An 18099-nucleotide genomic window follows, 5' to 3' on the forward strand; every position below is an offset into this window, starting at 1 on the left:
CTTCTTGGTGGGCACTCAGGTTGGGTACAGAATTTTGCTATTATAGACAATACTGCAATGAATATTCTTGCATGTGGAGCCCTTGGCATGGGTTCAGGCATTTCCTGAGGATGAATCCCTAGAAACAGAATTGCTGAACCAGCAAAGATGTTTGAGGTGAAAGAGGAGAAGACAGCTGTGGTCTGATCAGATAGAGAAATCATTTCTACCTTAGGGACAGCTTTTGCAAATGATCTGAAGAAAGAAAGAGATGAATGGGGGGTTGTGGATGGGATGGGAGTTTGGGGGAGGGGGGACCAGAATATAGAGACTCAAGAAGAAAGAGGAGAAGGGAGTGGAAGAAGCTAGTTTTGGAGGCCCCCAGTCCTGGCTTCTACGTGAGCCAACCCCCAGGCAAAGGCTAAATATGGATGACGTATGGAGAGGTAGGTAAGGACAGGTGCCTTCCTATGCACAGCCCTGGTGGAACCTCACCACCACCTGGCAAGGAAGTCTCAGAGGATGTGAGGTACGTGGACTCCATCACAGCTCTAGACCTCTCCTTTGCATACATCTCTGGGTTAGCTCGTGCAGCCAGGCTCTGCAGATGCCACCTCATCTGCCAGGCAAATTCTGACTCTTGGAAAGTAACACTAGTCTTATGTAACTTAAAAAAAAAATTATTGACACACACATACCATATACACCAAACACACACTCCTCTTTCTCTCTCCCTCTCCCCATCCCCTGGTTACCTCCAATCTACTTTTCTGTCTTTATGGATTTGCTGTTTCTCACCATCTCTTATAAGTGACCTCGTACAATATTTGTGCCTATGTGCCTTGCTTCTTTCACTGAACAGTATTTGTTGTTTCACTGAGTTTTCAGGGTTCCTCCATGTGGCAGCATGTCTCAGAACTTCTTTCTTATGGCCAAATAATGTCCCATTGTACATATTTTGTTTATCCACTTATTTGTTGTTGGAACCCTTGGTTGTTTACATCTTTTGGCTACTGGAAAATATTGCTGTTGTAAACACTGGTGCACAACTTTCTCTTTGAGATCCTGCTTTTACTTCCTTTGGGTATATTCGCAGAAGAGAAATGGCCATAATTGGTCGTATGGTAATTCTATGTTTAACTTTGTGAGGAACCGCCATATTGCTTTCCAAGGCAGCTGCCCTATTTTACATTCCCACCAACAATGAACTCAAGTTCCAGTTTCTCCGTATCCTCTCCAACACTTGGTATTTTTCATTGTTTTTAAAATAATCACCATCCTTGTGCATGTGAAGGGGTTTCTCATTGTGGTTTTGATTTGCATTTCCCCAGTGCCTAATGATGTTGAGTTATGGGACTTGTTTCTGAAACTTTCAGAAAGGCAAGGCAGGGTTGGTCAGGGCTCAGAAAGGATACTGACTGTCATTAGTTAACCATGCTCTTTATTAATTGTGGTACTAGGGAGTCTGCTTTTGGCTTCCGTGAATTGAATTCCCTGATTCAACTGATTTAAATCATAAGGCCCTTTCTCATCTCACACATTTGAAGTTAGCTCTGGACTTGGTTAATTCAATGGTCATCTACGCCATGGAAAAACCAAGTTCTTTCTATCCTTCTTTGCCATCATCCACCAGAAGATTTTGCCATGGTCACAGATGGCTGCCCCTGTCCCAGCATCCCCTGAAGATCCACAGTGTCCGGTGGAGGAAGGGCACCGGGCATCACTCCCTGTGTTTCTTTTTATCAGGAAATAATTCTTTCCCAGAAGCCCTTGCAAACTTTCCATGGCATCTCCTTGGTTGGAATTGTGTCACATGGCCATGCCTAAGCCAATTTTGGCCAAAAGAATGAGGCCACTGGGGCTTAGATGAACCAGGTTTTGGCAGTGAAGGAGGTGGGGGCACAGGTGGACACCCAACACAATCCTGGCTCTACTGGCCAGGAGAGAGGAGGCAATGCCCCCACCCAACTGTGTGCTATCTTCCTGGCTCTTTTTTTAGGTTGGGAGTTGTGCAAAGACGAGGGATTAGGGCTTATTCCTTCCCACATCCTTAGCAGACTAGCACAGAGCTTGATTCAGGGTAGATAATGAGGAAAATATTGGTTAAATGAATGACTCAATCAATAGCTGGAGACCTCATCAGACACTGATTTTAGGATTCTGTGTGCACCAGCAATGCACAGTGCTCTGTCGGTTTGTAGGTTGGTGTAGGTATTTCACAGAGTACAGGAATGGATTTGTCCTTGAAGACATTGCGGTTTAACTGTGGAGAAAACACTAGAGCCTAAGAAAGATGTGGAATCGGGGTCTGGACTGTGCTGCAGAATGAAGGTGTCCTGGGGGGGGGGTGCATCCATGGGTGCCCAGGGAAGTTACAAGGTGAAAGACCATAGTGATGGGCCAAGGTGGGTGGTGAAGAAGAATGCTTGGGTCCCCAGGGAGATGGATAAAGTGTGGTGGGGTGGGGGCAGTGAAGGCACTGACTCCGCCTGGAGGGGAATTGTTCCTGAGGGCCCGGTATCAGACTTTTATTTATTTTATCCCATCTCTCCTCTCTGTTTAAAACCCCGCTCTGCCAATTAATAGCTGCGTAACCTTGGGCAAGACACATCCCCTCTCTGTACCTCAGTTTCTCCATGTATAAAATGAGAGTCATAATACTACTTACTTCCTAAAGCCATTGTAAGGATTACATGTTCCCCTGATAAACTAATAAATGGAGCTGTTGTTATTATAAATATTGCTGTTACTGCTATTTTAGAACTTGGCAGTCTGGAGGTGAGTCCCTGGTGTGGGGGGAGCCTGAGTTCCAGTCCTGCCTCGACCGCCTCCTCCACATTTGACCTTAAATTCATCCCTCCCAGTCTGGCTTCCTATTTCTTCATCTGTAAAATAAAGGGGGGGGGGGGGCAGGTTGGTTTCCAACATCCCATCCTCCCCTGCTCCCTGACTCGGAACTCGCCTGCGGTGGAAAAGGGAGGCTGCACCCACTACAAGGCATCGGGGCCAAGTGAGGGGGCGTCCGGGGCTGCCTTTGTTCTGGGGAAGAAAAGGGAGTGGAAGGGCAGAGGATGGAAGGAACAGCCAAAGGAAGCTGAGCGGCCAGCCAAGGGCCCGGCAGGTGTGAAATCCCCCAGCCGGGAAACGTGGAGGTGGGCACGGAGGTGAGAGGGTGAAACCAAATGAGGCAGAAGCAAGCGGAGAACAGCTGTGGCCTGCACCTGCCCTCGTCGCAGGAGACCCAGAGGGAGATGCCCCCACCACGGCACATACCTGGGGAGCCGGGCTTGGAAGACTGTGTTCAAAGCCCAAAAGTGAATTTCTCCAAAGTTTGCGGGAACGCCGCGATTATGCCAGAGGAACATGTCCTGTGAAATCCCCCTGAAATCTATTTTTGGCCACAAGGTTTTATAACCAGAGTCAGAAATCGAGTGGAAGTGTGTGGGAGGCTGACCCTGGACACTTTCCATTTTCGAGAGGAGGGGAAAGAGTATTTTTAACTGCCAACCCCGTGTCTCATAGGGCGAGCCTGGAGAGGAGGCAGTCTCCCCACGCTGGGTGTCTCACCCACTAGCATGTCAAGAAAGAAACTGTCTTTGACAGAAGTTGTTAAAGTTCCTTACTGAGAGTGGGTGGCCGGGGGCCTGGTGTTGAGCTGGGGAACTAACTTATCTGGGACTTTTGTAGGCTGGAACAGAGATATCTGAAACTTAATTTGCCAGAGACGCCTTCAGATAAGCCTCGTGCTGATGTCACTGTCCCCAGGCAGGATTTTCTCCTACGCTGATGTATCAGTTAGCTATTGCTACGTGACAAACCACCCAGAACTCAGTGTCATAAAGCAATACACAATTATCATTGCTCACAAATCTACGAGGCAAGCAAATGGTTCTTCTGGCGTTGGGTCAGATTTACTCGTGCGAGGTCTGGCATAGGTCTGGGAGGGAGCTGGGCTTATCTGGGTGCAGCTCTCTCATGTACTTGGGCGTCTCCACTGAGGTGACTCATCTCTGTCCTTTATCAAGTCTCCTCCTTCAGCAGCTACCCAGGTGTGACGGTTTGGAGCTGTATGTACCCCTGAAAAAACGTTCTTAAATTTAATCCATTCCTATGGGTGTGAACCCCTTGTCAGGAGGACCTTTTGATGAGGTTTCTTCAGTTAAGGAGTGGCCCACCTCAATTAGGATGAGGATTAATCCTCTTACTGGAGTCTTTTATAAGAAGAATGAAATTCAGACAGAGAGAGAGAAAGCCACAGAAGGAGCAGCCAGACGCTGAAACCAACAGAACCCATGAGAGAAAGGAGAGGCCAGATGAGGCCACCATGTGCATTGCCATCTGACAAGCCAAGGACCAAGGATTGCTGGCAGCCATCCCAGAACACCCCAGTCTTCTGGAAGAAAGCATCACCTTGCGGATGCCTGGATTTGGACTTTCTATTAGCCCCCAAACTGTAAGCAAATAAATTCCCGTTGCTTAAGCTAGACCATTGCATTGCATTTGCTTGAGCAGCCTACGAAACTAAAACATACTGGGTTTGTTCATGTTGGAATAGCCAGATGTTGAGAGAAACACATCCAAAGACCTCTTGAGGTCTCAGCTCAGAACTGGCACAGTGTTATTTCCAGAGCATTCTGTTGACCAAAGCAAGTCACGAAGCCACACAAAGTTCAAGGAGTAGGGACAAAGACCTCACATCTTGATGATAGGGAGCTGCAAAGTGACACTGGAAAGGACTTGGACCCAGGTGGGCCTCTAACTGGGGCCGCCAACACTTTCAATGTGCCACAACTACTAACAGCTGTGTTCGCCTCTAGAGGTTTCACCGTGGGCAGTAATTGTTTCCTAAAGCCTTCCTGATGCCCAGGAGTCCTTGCAGTGCTAAAAGAATTCTCCGCAAGAGTGTTACCTGTAAAATAAAAAAAATACATGTCCCAAACAATGAGAGGTCCATTTTCACTAATTGGACTGGCACAAATGAATAAATTCGGTGCCATGAGGCATTGGTGAGAATGTGGGGGGACTAGGTATTCCATACACTGCAGGTCCGAGTTTACATTGCCACAGCCCATTTGAAGGAATGATTAATGATGTCTATTGGAATTAAAACAATATGCATGGGTTAAACAAATTGGGTAATTCTAACCCATGGAATATTACTGAGCAATTCAGAGGAATGTCCCATTGATAGATACAACCAGGTGGATGAGCCTTGTTTTGGTTTGTGAAAGCTGCTGGAATGCAATATACCAGAGATGGGCCGGCTTTTATAAAGGGGAGTTATTAGGTAACAAATATACAGTCCTAAGTCCTTAAAAATGTCCAAATTAAGGTACCCAGAGAAGGATACCTTAATTCTGAAGAAAGGGTGTATCTGTCACATGGGAAGGGAGGTGGCTGGTGTCTGCTGGTCCTTCTTCTTGGTTCCATTGCTTCCAGCTTCTGATTCCGGTGGCTTCCTCTCTGAGCATCTAGGGGCCCTCACTTAGCTTCTCCAGGACAAAACCCTGGGTTTCATCTCTTAGCTTAGCATCTCTCAGGGCTAGAGTTTCCTTCCCTTCAAGCGTCTGTGTCCTGGTTTCACACAGTTCTCAGCTTCTGGCACCTCCTGGGGCTTCAGGCATCTTCTGCATCTCCGAACATCTGTGTCTAAGCTCTCCAAATTGTTTCCCTGTGTTGGCTGTTTTAAGGACTCCAGTAAACTAATCAAGACCCACCTTAAATGGGTGGGGTCATACCTCCATGGAAATCATCTAATCATAAGGCTATACCCATAATTGGGTGGGGCATATCTCCATGAAAACAACCTAATCAAGAAGCCCACCCTGCAATAGGTCTGCCCCCACACAACTGGATTAGGATTAAAAGAACATGACTTTTCTGGGGTACATAATAGTTTCAGACCAGCACATACCTCAAGGAGTGGGGAAAAAAAGCAATCCCAAAATGTTACATATTGCATGATTCCATTTATGTAGCATCGGTGAAATGACAACTGTAGAGGACAGATTAGTGGTTGTCAGGGGTTAGGGCTTGGAGAAAGGGGTTTGTGGCTATGCAAAGGAATCTTGTGGTGGGAAGTTGAGTATCCTGATTGTGATGGTGGTTACACAAAACTACACATGAGATAAAATTGCATGCAGCTACACACACACACTTGCAAGCACCTCTTTGATCAAGTCTGAGCAAGCTCAATAGGTGCTACTAATGTCAGTATCTTGGCTTTGATATTGTACTATATTTAGGCAAGATGTTAACTTTGGGGAGGGCTGGGGGTGGGGTGTATGGGTCTTCCCTGTGTACTTCCTTGCAAATCCTGTGAATCTATAATTATTTCACAATGAAAAGTTAAAAATAAACCCGCGAGCACTAGGACCTGGCAGGTCCCCTGCAGAGGGTCTGTGGTGGAGACGTGGTCCTGTGCCGAAGGGGGCTTATGCAGAGAGGGGCACTGAGCATCATTTGCTATGGAGGGACTGGAAATGAGCTGAATGCGTTCGTTCCCTAGCAATCATTGGTGGAGTGCCTTCTATGTGCCAGGCGCCGTGCTAGGCTCTGGAGAGGGAGCCGCAAACAAAACAGACCCCATCCCTGCCCTGGCAGAGCCTGCTTTCTAGTGAGTCTCCCCCAAGAGGGAGCAGATGAAAGAAACCATGGAATAGCTACACTGAGGATTCCCATGTAGCTGAAACAAAGAAACGTGGTAGTTCCATGTCTCTGTGTACTAAGGTGGTTCCAGCGCCATAACATACCACTGAGGAAAGAGCAAGAAGCAGAACCATGCATTGGGCATGCCACTGATTTTTTAAAAAGCAGAGAACCACAACCAGATAAAGGGAAGGCCATGCTTCTGCTGCCCGTCGGCAGCCCAGCTTGCCCCTCACCAGAATGTAAGCTCTGGGAGGTTAAAGATTTGGGTTTGCTGTCTTCCTCGCGGCACCCCTGCATCAGAGCAGTGCACAGCACATGGGAGGCTCTCAGATTGCTGTTGAAGGAATGAGTGAATGTACCCATTTTGCAGGCTGGCTAACAGAAGCGTGGGGTCCAGCCGGGAGAGCTACGAAGTATGGTTGAAAACCCATGACCTTGAAGATACCAGACACCTTCCCTTTCCTTTGTCATCACGGGCCTGCTTCCCACTCCACCCCCAGAAGTTCCCAGTGTCTGATCTGTCCTCTGGCCAGTGGTCATGAAATGATTTCGCAACTTTTGTGTTTTGTGATACGGTGCATCAGACACGCCTGCCTGCGTCATCTCATTGACTCCTGCCCATCCTGTTTGGGGAAAAACACGTATTTGTAAACTTTCCAGGTGACCTCAGGCCCCAGCCCTTCATTTAAGTTTCAAGGCTGACAGGCTGACAAATGTCTGGAAGGAGAAGAATCTGCAGGGGGATGCAGGGCTATCAAGTGTGGACCAGTAACCACCCCAGCCCCAGCCCCAGTGAATCCCAAATACCCAGGAAAATGTGTGAACAGGGGGGTGATGGGGTGCGTTCCCATTTCTCTCTGCTCTACAGGGGTGCAGCCAGACCCTTGCTCCTCACTCCTCCGTTCTCTCACCTAGCACATGCCCTGGGGTCCACGGGGAAGGCACCCCTCTCCCTGCTGGGGGAGCCTCTGCCACCTGCGGTGTCTTGATCATCTCTGTATCCCCTGTGCATGGCTCAGAATGGCACAGAACAGACCATCTGAGCTGAGTTTTTTCAGAAAGGGAAATGTTGAATTTTCAATCAGGAGTTAACACATACAGCACTTGGCATTTCAGGCCAGAGAAAAGAGCATGTATGGTCCCCTTTAGACAGCCAGGAGAGCTATGTACAACTTAACCAACGAGGAAACTAAGACTCAGGGCAGTTCATTAATTCACTCATTCATTCATTCATTTATTTACTATGGGAAACTAAGACTCAGGGCAGTTCATTCATTCACTCACGCATTCGTTCATTCACTCATTTACTATGTCTTGAGCACCTGGCTTGAGGCAGACCTGGTGACTGCTCTTGGACACACTGCTTTGAACTGGGCCCAGCACTGTCCTCAGGAAGCTTGCAGCCCAGTGGTGACGGGTGGGGATCAAGGAAGCCGGCATGTATTTCACCTAGCATCACCGCAGGGAACCTGGGAACCTGCATGCTGGGGGTGCACAACCCACAAGTTGCTCTGATACGTCACTGTCTCCATCAAAGGTCCACAAACCGTCCTTCCATGTTCCAGCCAAGACTCTGAGATGATGAAAGACAAAGAGGCTCTCCGGGTTGCCAAGAGAACCCTTCTGTACTCGGGGATCCCCCCGGACTTTGCACATTCAGTAGCTCTGACCATGACCTCGATATGACCCCTCATCCATTTCCTTGCCGGGTCCCTGCAAACATTTATTACCCTGCTGCAGACAAGGGCTGTGAAGCCAGATGACGCGTCTGCAGCCGGCGAGCCTCGGCACCCACAAAGCAGAAATTAATGAATGACGGTTGGGGAGAGAAGGCAAGGAATAGGACAACAGCTATTTTTGGCTCCTAATGCCTGCATCTGTGTGCTAACTCTGTCCGCCCTTTGAGCAGAAAGGGAAACCATGTTGGCTTGGGTTTTGTTTGCTTGCCAACTCCAAGCTCCTTTAGTGTGCATGTCTTGTAAAAAAAAAATCTGCATATTTTTTAATTAATAAAAAGAGTAGTGCTACTATGAAGATTGATGTCTCTCTCTCTCTCTGTCTCTGACTTAATATGATTCATCCAAACCTTCTGAGATATAGCCAGTGTAGTAGACAAGGTCCATGTATAACCTGAGTTCAAATCCTTAATTTTCCAAGTTCCATCTCTCAATTTCTCTGGACCTGTTTTCTCAACTGTAAAATGGGGATTGGAATGTAACACTGATTGACGTTTAGGCAAGAGCCCGTAAGGGAACATTCCCAGCCTCTGCAGCCCTCAATTGTGGTCAGACTCTTTATATTATGCATAAAGAAAACCATTGCCCCTTCTGTTTGCAAAGAGTCTGTTTCCTTCCTAGAAGAAGCCTGGTCTCTGAGTATCACGATTTTGGTGGGCATTGCTGTGCGATCCCAGGGAATTTAACATCTCTGGGTTCATCCACCTGAGACACAGCCAGCTTGGAGGCAGAGGGCTGGAAATAGCATTCATGGATGGCCGGATTCTTCCCGAGCTCCTTCTAAATGCAGAAACGTAGCAACGCTGGAGACCTCATGGCCTCTTCAGGTGCCTGCCCTCCCCTGAGCATCATGGAGCTCGACCAGCGTTCAGTTTGGTGTTTGTTCTCGGGAAAGTGGCAGCTCCTTTTTATGGATCAAAGTGAGCACTTCCCTTCCTGGAGTTTGACTGTGTCAGGCCTGGGGTAGAGGAGCTGACATGGAGGAATAGGAGAAATAAATGTGAGCTGGGTGAGGGTAGAGCAGGCTGTTGGGGTAAAGCCCGAGGGCCTGGACAGGATTCCAGGTCCTCTCCTGGCCGGATCGGGCAGGCTAGTCTTGGGCTCTCACAGCTTACAGGGCCATCTGGGGCTTGGAAACCAGGGAAAGGAGTGGCAGCCGACCTCACAGTAACACACACAGGGTCCTTTCCTTCCCAGCACCATCGGTTGTATGGTCATTTCACAAACATCCATCCACGAACAATCCTATGACAAGGAGTTACTGCTATTCCCTATGTAACAGATGGAATCCCCGGTGCCAGGGCAGAAGTTTCCCCCAAGGCCTATGCTATTTTAAAAGAAATGTCCCTTTTGTGACTTGAGAGCAACTGGTTAGGTAGAACGGAGACCTTGAATGGACAGTGCCTCCCACACACAAGACACCTGCTTTGTGGCCCTGTCCCGGGTATTTGGGATTCATCAAAGAACAATGGAGCTGCTCAATAAGTGGCTGTGGACTTGAGTTCTAAGATCTTGATTCGAAGGCCCTTCTAGAATGGGTTAGGGCATCTTTTAATTCATAGCCATGTGAAAACTCTCAGACCATGATATTTCCCAGCAGTAAGTGAATTCTTTTCCTCTGGGATCAGATTTTGCTGTCCTTCTCTTTCTCTCTAGCTAGCGCTGCTGCACCAGAGGGGACCCCATGCCCCATCTGTCCCTAGGGGTGGTTCTGCAAAAAGTTTTATGCAACTACCTTGTGCAGTGTAATCGTCAAAAGGGAGCAAGCCAATGTGGCTTTAGAGCTTGAGTGAGTGATTCGAGTAACAACCTCCTGAAGTCTCAGTTTCCTCATCTGTAAAATGGAGAGAATAGACCCTCTTATAAGGAGTGACTGAGATAAGATGTATATCTATATCTATCTATCTAATCTTTCTAATTTATCTGTGTATCTGTATCTATTTCTACCCATCCATCCATCCATCCATCCATCCACCCATCCATCCATCATAGCTATAGCTCTATCCAAATCAAATATATCATGTATCCATCTGTGTATGCATGCATGCATGTATGTATCTATCACTCACCTATCTGCCTGTCTGTCATGTATCTATGCATTCATCCATGTATCTATCTGTGCACCTGTGTCTGCCTGTCTGTCTGTCTGTCTCCCTCCCTTTCATCTCTCAGTCTGTACTGGCATGTGCAGGTAGTCAGTAAGTGCCAGTTCTGAGAGGGTAACAGTATCCCATGCCACAGAAAGGGCCCCTGCCCTGTGGGTTGGATGGGGCGCCTCTTGAAGGAGCCTCATTCAGGAACCAGGGTTGTATCCCCTCGGTGTCTGTCCCAGACAAATGGAGCCATCGCTGTGACTTAGCTCCCTCCCCGCCCCCTTTCTGCTTTGCCTCTCCAAAATGAAAAATCCTATTCTTTTGCCACGTCTGCTCCACAGCCTGGGGACAGAGCCTTCTGTATACAGTGTGGGGGGGGGGCAAGAACAGTGGGTTGGCGCTGTGCAGGCGGGTGGGGGCGGGTGGGGGGCTGGTTCCTCTGCCCTTCAGTTTTGCTCTCTCTGCAGGGCCTCTGAGTCCAGCCCTCCGCCCCTCCAGGATGCTCTCCCTTCCCCTGCTCGCCACCCGCCCCAGCACCCACTCTGTGTCAAGCATCTGGGTCCTGCCCACGCAGCTTGGCTGAGCATGTGCAGTAAATACCTTAGCAGCACGCCCGAACGTGACAAATGAGGCAGGAAATTAGTATCGACCAGGCTCCGTCCAGGAGCTGAATGAAGCACGTCATCTTGGTGGTTTCCCGGCAACTGGCGGGGGGCCAGGGCTGGGCCGCGGCAGGGCTCTCAGGGCCGAGGCGAGCTGAGGAGGAGGGCAAGAAGGACGATGGTGAGCTGTCCAGAAAGCCAAGCAGAAAGGAGACCCTTTTGTCCCGAGCTTCTGAGCTACCTTCTCTTTCTGTGTTCCAGTGGCCTTTCTGCCTGGATGTTGCTGCCAGAAGGTGGTCTTTCCCTCCCCGCCCCCCTTTAAATGGTACTGGTCCAGGACATCCCCAGGTCCGGGGAACACTGAGTTATCTTTTTGAGTTATTTAATTTTATTCACAGTTCCGCGAAATAGACCTACTGTTCTGATTGCATGGATGAGAGAACTGGGGTGCAGAGAGGTGGCTTCCTTGGGTCCCTAGTGGCCAAGGCAAGTCTCCAACCCACCTCTGACTCAGCAAAGCCCTCACCTTCCCCCAGCACCAAGAGGCTCAGGTGGGTTCAAGGGTGATAGACTAGCGGAATGCATCGAGATATGCAAAGATAATGTAAGGATTTGTTCCATATCTTGAATCACAGGGAGACCCAAATAACCCCTTTAGTTGGCTAGTGCTGACAAATGATCTTGGATTGTCAAGTTTGACTTTCTTTTTGTTGGTCAAACCCTGGCACACAGCCTCCCCCAGTCACCAGGACCCTGCCTACCCCCCAGCCCCTGCCCCTGGGGTAATGTTAGTACAAAAGCTGGTCTCGCTGGCTTCCCCATAAGTTTGAAAAAGGAAGAGACTCAGTATCTCTGGGCTTTGCCTGTTTAAATGGAGGCCCACGCTCATGAATCCTTTCTGGGCTGTGTCTTGTTATGTCTCCACTGCATTTCCATCCCCAGCCAAGCCAGGGAGTTCACCTTGCCCATCGGCTGTCCCTGGGGAGTTACTGGCCTGCATTTTGGTGAGTAAGCACTTTGCAGATTTTGTAAAATGACTTTGCTGGTTTGGCCATTTCTGCCAGCCTCAGTGGCTGGATGAGGGATAAATCACACAGATGGGGAGATCTGTTGGCCTGGACTTTGTCCCCTTCTGAGAGTGAATCTTCTTTGTTGGCTCTCTTGGAGGACTCGACTCATTCGGCACAAACCAAATGGGGCAAATCTATTTGGACTGATTTCTAGATACATTTTCTCCCTTCAGATCTTTTTGTTAACATTTTACTTGAAATAATTTCAAACTCAAAGGATAGTTGTAAAAATAATACAAAACCCATACAGAGCTCCAACCCAGAGCTGCCTTCCCCTCCCGAATGCCGGATCCACAGATTCACCAGTTTTAAACATTTTGCCACATGTGCCATATTATTTCACCTATCCTTCCATCTACCTCTCTATCTATCCATCTGTCCATCACCTATCATCTGTCACCTACCCATCTGATCATCCATCCATCTACCTAGCTAGCTGTCTGGTTATCTGGCTCTCCAGCCATCTCTCTATTTATCTATTTTCTAAACATTTGAGAATAGGTTGTATACACCATGTTCCCTGAACACTTAATACTCCCACGTACATTTCCTGAGAACAAAGGTATTCACTTATGCAACCACCTTAAGTGCAGTTATCAAGCTGAAGGAATTTCACATTGACATAAAGCTTAGAGTCCTTTTTTTTTTTGCATTTATCCCAATAATGTCATTTTGAGCATTTTCTCCTCCATTATTAGCTCATCCCAGGATCATGTATTGCATTTAATACATGATTGGCTCTTTAGTTGCTCTCTGTATTTTATTGTAGAAACGTATATACGACGTATATCTCCCTCTCCCAGCCCCTCCCAGGCATGCCTTTCAGTGGGATTAATCACATCCACAATGCTACAGAACCCTCACCACCATCCAGCACCACTATTTTTCCATCACCCTAAACAGAAACTTCACACCTATCAGGCTTTAACTCCCCAGTGCCCCTGTCCCCCACCCCTGGTAGCCGGTCCTCTACTTTCTGTCTATGAACTTCCATATCAGCTATTTCATGTAAGTGGGACCACACGGTATCTGCACCTCTGTGCTGGACCTATTTCACTGAACATGATGCCCTCAAGGCTCAACCATGTAGTGGTGTGAACTTCATTCCTCTTTAAGGCCGAGTAATACTCCACTGTAGGTGTATACCTCATTCTGTGTGACCATTCATTGGCTGATGGACATGGATGCCACTTTCACATTAGGGCTGTAGGGAATAATGCCCCCTCCTGCTCTTGAGTGATAGGAATTTGAGGCAAAGGACACAGAACCGGATGGTGAATGCAGTAGGACCTACCTCTCCTTCTAGGTTTGTGCGCTGGAGGGTTGACATCATATTAAGTGACAGGCTTCTTAGGCAAATGTCACAGCATGGAATTGGCAAGTCCTTCCCACAGTCTCCCTCTGGGGCCTTGGAGGTGGATGGCACTCAGCAAAGAAGGGCTGACGTTTATCAGCAGCAGCAACCAACCTTCACTGTTGTTTAGGAGCTTGGGCCTGAGAAGCAACTTCACGTCTATTGTCTTCTAAGTATTCCCAGGAGCCCCACAGGGTGGGCGGGTGTGGACTGGCCTCCCTCACAATTGGAGAAACTGAGGCTTGGAGCAGTAAAGTGATAGACTGAGGTAATACCCCATTTCCCTCACCTATAAAATGGGCACAACACCTAATACCTTTCTCATCGGGATTGTGGTAAGAATTAATTATATATCTATATTTGTATTTATTATATTATTGCATATGTAATACTATATATTTAATGTGGGATATGTAATATATGCATATATATATTTAGAACAATTTCTTGGCACATAGGAAGTACTCAATATTGGCTATTATCATTTCTTGGATCATACAACTTGGAGATTTCTTGGGTTTCACTTACCCTTTGTATTCCTACCATTTTATCACCCAGCAGATGACCTAATTCTTTGTTTTTCCAATAAAAACAGAAAAGTCTGATTAGAGCAAATTCCCTTCAAAGTTGTTCCCAGAAGATGCTACACTGAAGAAAATGGCATTGACCTGAGGTGCCATTAGGGAGGCATCTTCTATGTGATTCCTTTCAGAACAGAAGCATTAAGCGGCTTCTTTACCCACCAAGATAATAAAAGTGAACAGCCCCCGAGCACACCGTGTGCACCAGGCCACAGGCTAAGCGTTCAACACAGAGCATCTCGCTTAATCCTCCTGGCAGCATTTTGAGGAACAAGTTTGTCCTGTTTCCTTTTTACAAGGGAGGAACCTGGGATGCACAGGGATTTGCCACTCCAGGCAGCAAGTAAGAGGCAGACCACATGCCCAGACCCAGGCTCCTTCATCCCTATGGCGTTTGGGTGACAGCAGCTCCCCTGGGTGGATGGATGTGTATTAGTCAGTGCTACCCCATCGACCACGCCAGCCCAACACCAGCCACGCCGTCTCTGCTTTCAGCTCCTCCTCCACGCCCTCAAACTCCCAAGGCTCCTCTTAGGACCTCAGTCTCCACATCTGTCAACTGGGTGTTGTCAGTTGGGTATTGTCTGTCTCATGGCCCACACCAATGTCCCAAAACGAGACACTTCCAAGACTTGAGCTGCATGGTCATTTATTCTTAGCTTTATTTTGCAAAAGGCCCAGAAATGACTGTTTAGAAAACATCCCGAGCTCACTCACCTATGAGATAGGCTTATTGTGAGGATGTAGTGAGAAGGCACGTAGCACCTGGCACAGTGCCTGGGACATAATAAATGCTTCATAATTGTTAACTTGAAAAGATGGAACTGGTTCTACTCTCCTGAGATGCTTGTCACAGTAACCAGTGGTGGCAGCGGGGGCTTCGAGAAGCCCTGAGACACAGCCCCTGTCCTCCGCAAGCCCAACACCTGTTTAAGGAAACCTTGTGCAAATTCACGCTTGTCTCTCGGCGCTTCTCTGTGGAGGACGGCAGGGACTGGACTTGCTTTTCACTGACAGGTGTGGCCCTCTCTCTGCTTGAACAAGTCAGAGTTCCCATCCCACACGGCTCAAGTGGGGGCCACGAGGTTCTAGGCCAGTGGGAATCAAAGTGGGAGTGGAGAAAGATGGGGGGACGCAGGAAGAAAGGAAAGCTGGAGGAAGTACGTCCTCATTAACACAAACAAAACTGCCCTCGCCCTAAATGGATCCATTCGATTGCAGAGGCTTCCCCTTCAAAATGTTTAGCTTGGAAGTCCAGATGTCACATAAAAAGAAACTTTGGTTCAGAGACAGGAAGCCTTCCATTTGGGGCTTGCAGGACAAATCAGGGAGGACAGGAACTAGAATTCTGTTTGCCAAAGATTTATCCATCACAAAGGTCTATACGCATGGGTTCCTGCCCCTGCCACACGTGAGCACACAGGCACATGTGCTTGCACACACGTGTGCAAACGTGCACACACAAACACGCCCATTCCTAGGCCATAGGATGCTTTGGTGTACATTAAGAAAATGTGCCCTCTCCAGCGGAAGCAGCTCCAAGCACAGCATTGGATTTAAGCTGCCCACTCACCTTCCCAGCAGGGTGCGTGACTCTACACACACACACACACACACACACGCACACGCACACACACACAGCCCTATGTGTGTAATGATTCCCCCCACCCCCCGGTAGAAAGGAGACCACCTCAGCTAGAGTTGACAAGGGATGCACAGCGGCACGTTTTTTCCAAGAGTCTTTTCTACAAAACCCACAGCTGCCCTCTGCTTGCTCATCACCTTCTTAAAGATAATTCATTGTGTTCGGTGCCTCTTCACCACCCATCTGATCCCAGCAAGCACGCTTATTGGCTTGGAGCCAGAGGACAACGGTCTTCCTTTTCTGGGGGACTCGCTTACCCTGGATGTCAAGCCTCGGACTTGCTGTTAAGAGAGTGCCTCAGTTGGCCCTCACAGCTGCCCCGAGGACTGGAAAAGGGGTTTCTTCCCGGAGGAAGAAGCAGGCTCTGAGAGAGGAACCTCAGGGCGGCAGGACAGCTTGGATGGTCTGCATTTGGTGAATCTGAGGCCTGTCACTTGCCTCTTGAGTAACGTGGTAGACTGAATAATGTTCAGGCTTTTCATCTCAGTTCCATTCCTGTGGGAGTGTCCCCACTGTAAATAGGACCTTTGGAAGGGACTAATTTTAGTTAAGGTATGGCCAACTGAAGCAGGGCAGACTTTAATCTGGATTATTGGAGATCTTATAAAGAGAATCCAGAAGTCACGGAAATCAGAAAGGAGAGGACACGCAAACCAAGGAACCCCCAAGATTGTGACAAGCGAGCGTCAGCATACCACACATTTGGAGGAGAAAATGTGGTCTCACTGACCTCTCAGTTTTGGATTTCTACCTTTTGAAACCACCAGCCGACAAACTCCTGTTGTTAAACTGCCTCGTTGTATGGTATTTGCCCCACAGCAGCCTGGCAAACGAGGACAAGCAATACTACAACTCAGTTTCTCTTCCGACAAATTCCCTCTCAAGCATGAACCTTTGAGATCTCACAGGTTTAGCTTTTCTTCCCCTCTGGTCTGAACCCCTGTCCTTAAAGATTTTCTCTTCCATAATGAACTCACAGCAGCAGAAACTTAATTCTTGCTTCCCTGCTGTCCCTGTCCCAAGTAAAGCAGCTATCTGATTGACTTGTTGCCACAAACTGGACTGCAACGCAGCGTCTCCGATTAGCTTTTGTAGCTCACGTGACCCCACTGTGTGCACTCCTCACTCCTGAACCTGCCCCCGAAGAGCTGGGCCTTGGCCCGAACGTGATGCCCACTTCGTTTCGGAAACTGCCTTTGGAGCCTGGCCCCACAGCCTCAAGCACCAGAGCGATGGTCAGTCTTGGTCTTAGTTTCCATCAACACAGAAAACACAACAGTGCCAGGCCCAGAAGCAGGCACTAAAGAAATCACTGTGGAATGAGTCCATTTGTTGAGGATTCATTCCAGGGTGGCATTTTAGTCCTTGCTCAGTCGCTAGCGGTTGAATCACAAGCCTGCTTTAAGCAAAAGAGGAATTTATTGGCTCACTTAACCACAAAGGCCAAGGGGGACGGTGTCAGGGATTCAAATGGTCTCATTAGGGTTCCGTTTTTCTGTCTCTCTGTCGGCTCCACTTTCCTGTGGGCGCTTCATTCTCAGGAGGGTGCTTTCCTCGTGGTGGATAAGATGGCCGCTAGCGGTTCCGGGTCAACACTAGTTCACAAACGGAGGCAAAGAATGGTCTTCCTCCCCTACCCATAGAGCAGATCTCATGGAAGACCTGTGATTGCCCCAGCTTAGGTCACGTGCCCTTTCCTTGCACCAATCGCTGTGGACGGAGGGATGGGCTACCATGATTGGTCAGGCCTGGGTCACATGCCCACCCCTGGGGCCTGGGGTGGGGGAGGCACAGTGATTGACAGCTTTCTCAAAGTTCATGGGATGGAGCTGGCAGCGTCCTGCAATGGAGACCGGGGCTGGGCAGGCAGTAGATGCTCCCTGCAAGGGCTAATGAGCTTTTGGAAAGGGCAGAGGATCAATGGCATAGTCATTTATGAGATTTTATAAGATTATAAGAGTCGCATAATGTTTTTATAATAAAGACAATAAGCCGCGTGATAAGGTTTCGGGTCAAAATGGGATGAATACAATAATGGGGCATGTTTTCTTGGGTGATTCATCATCAGTCTTGAAAGTGGTGTTTGCAGTGATGTGGTCACCAGCAGCCGCCAAAAAGGGGCAATGTGCTGCCTCTCCTGGGGACTACTTTATGGCAGAGAATTGTAAGGATGAAGTTCATATTCTCCAGTCACCCCCACCCTGCCCCAATTCCAGATAAGAAATTGAGAAGAGCTGTGACGTCAGCAAAGCCCATCTTTAGCCAATGTTTTAACCAGCCAACACCCTGTTCCTGACTTACCAGCCCTTGAGTAAGTTTTCCACCATCGTAATTCATCCCCTCTATTTCCCCTCACATTCCTCTCCTTGGGCCTCTTTCTCTGACTTA

General features: G+C 48.3%; 1 protein-coding gene and 1 long non-coding RNA gene across 9 annotated transcripts in view; one reads left to right on the top strand and one right to left on the bottom strand.

Moving 5' to 3' along the window:
* Positions 1-18099, top strand: part of ATP2B2 (ATPase plasma membrane Ca2+ transporting 2) — a 368890-nt gene that overhangs the window by 8042 nt on the left and 342749 nt on the right. The window lies entirely within an intron of this gene.
* On the bottom strand, positions 9869-16054 carry LOC143647002 (uncharacterized). Its single transcript, XR_013157773.1, has 3 exons — positions 15969-16054; positions 11060-11215; positions 9869-10200 (listed from the first exon to the last, which is right to left on the bottom strand). It is a non-coding gene; the product is annotated as an uncharacterized LOC143647002 (long non-coding RNA).

Source organism: Tamandua tetradactyla, chromosome 9 (genome assembly GCF_023851605.1).
Source record: "Tamandua tetradactyla isolate mTamTet1 chromosome 9, mTamTet1.pri, whole genome shotgun sequence".
NCBI classification, from domain to species: domain Eukaryota; kingdom Metazoa; phylum Chordata; class Mammalia; order Pilosa; family Myrmecophagidae; genus Tamandua; species Tamandua tetradactyla.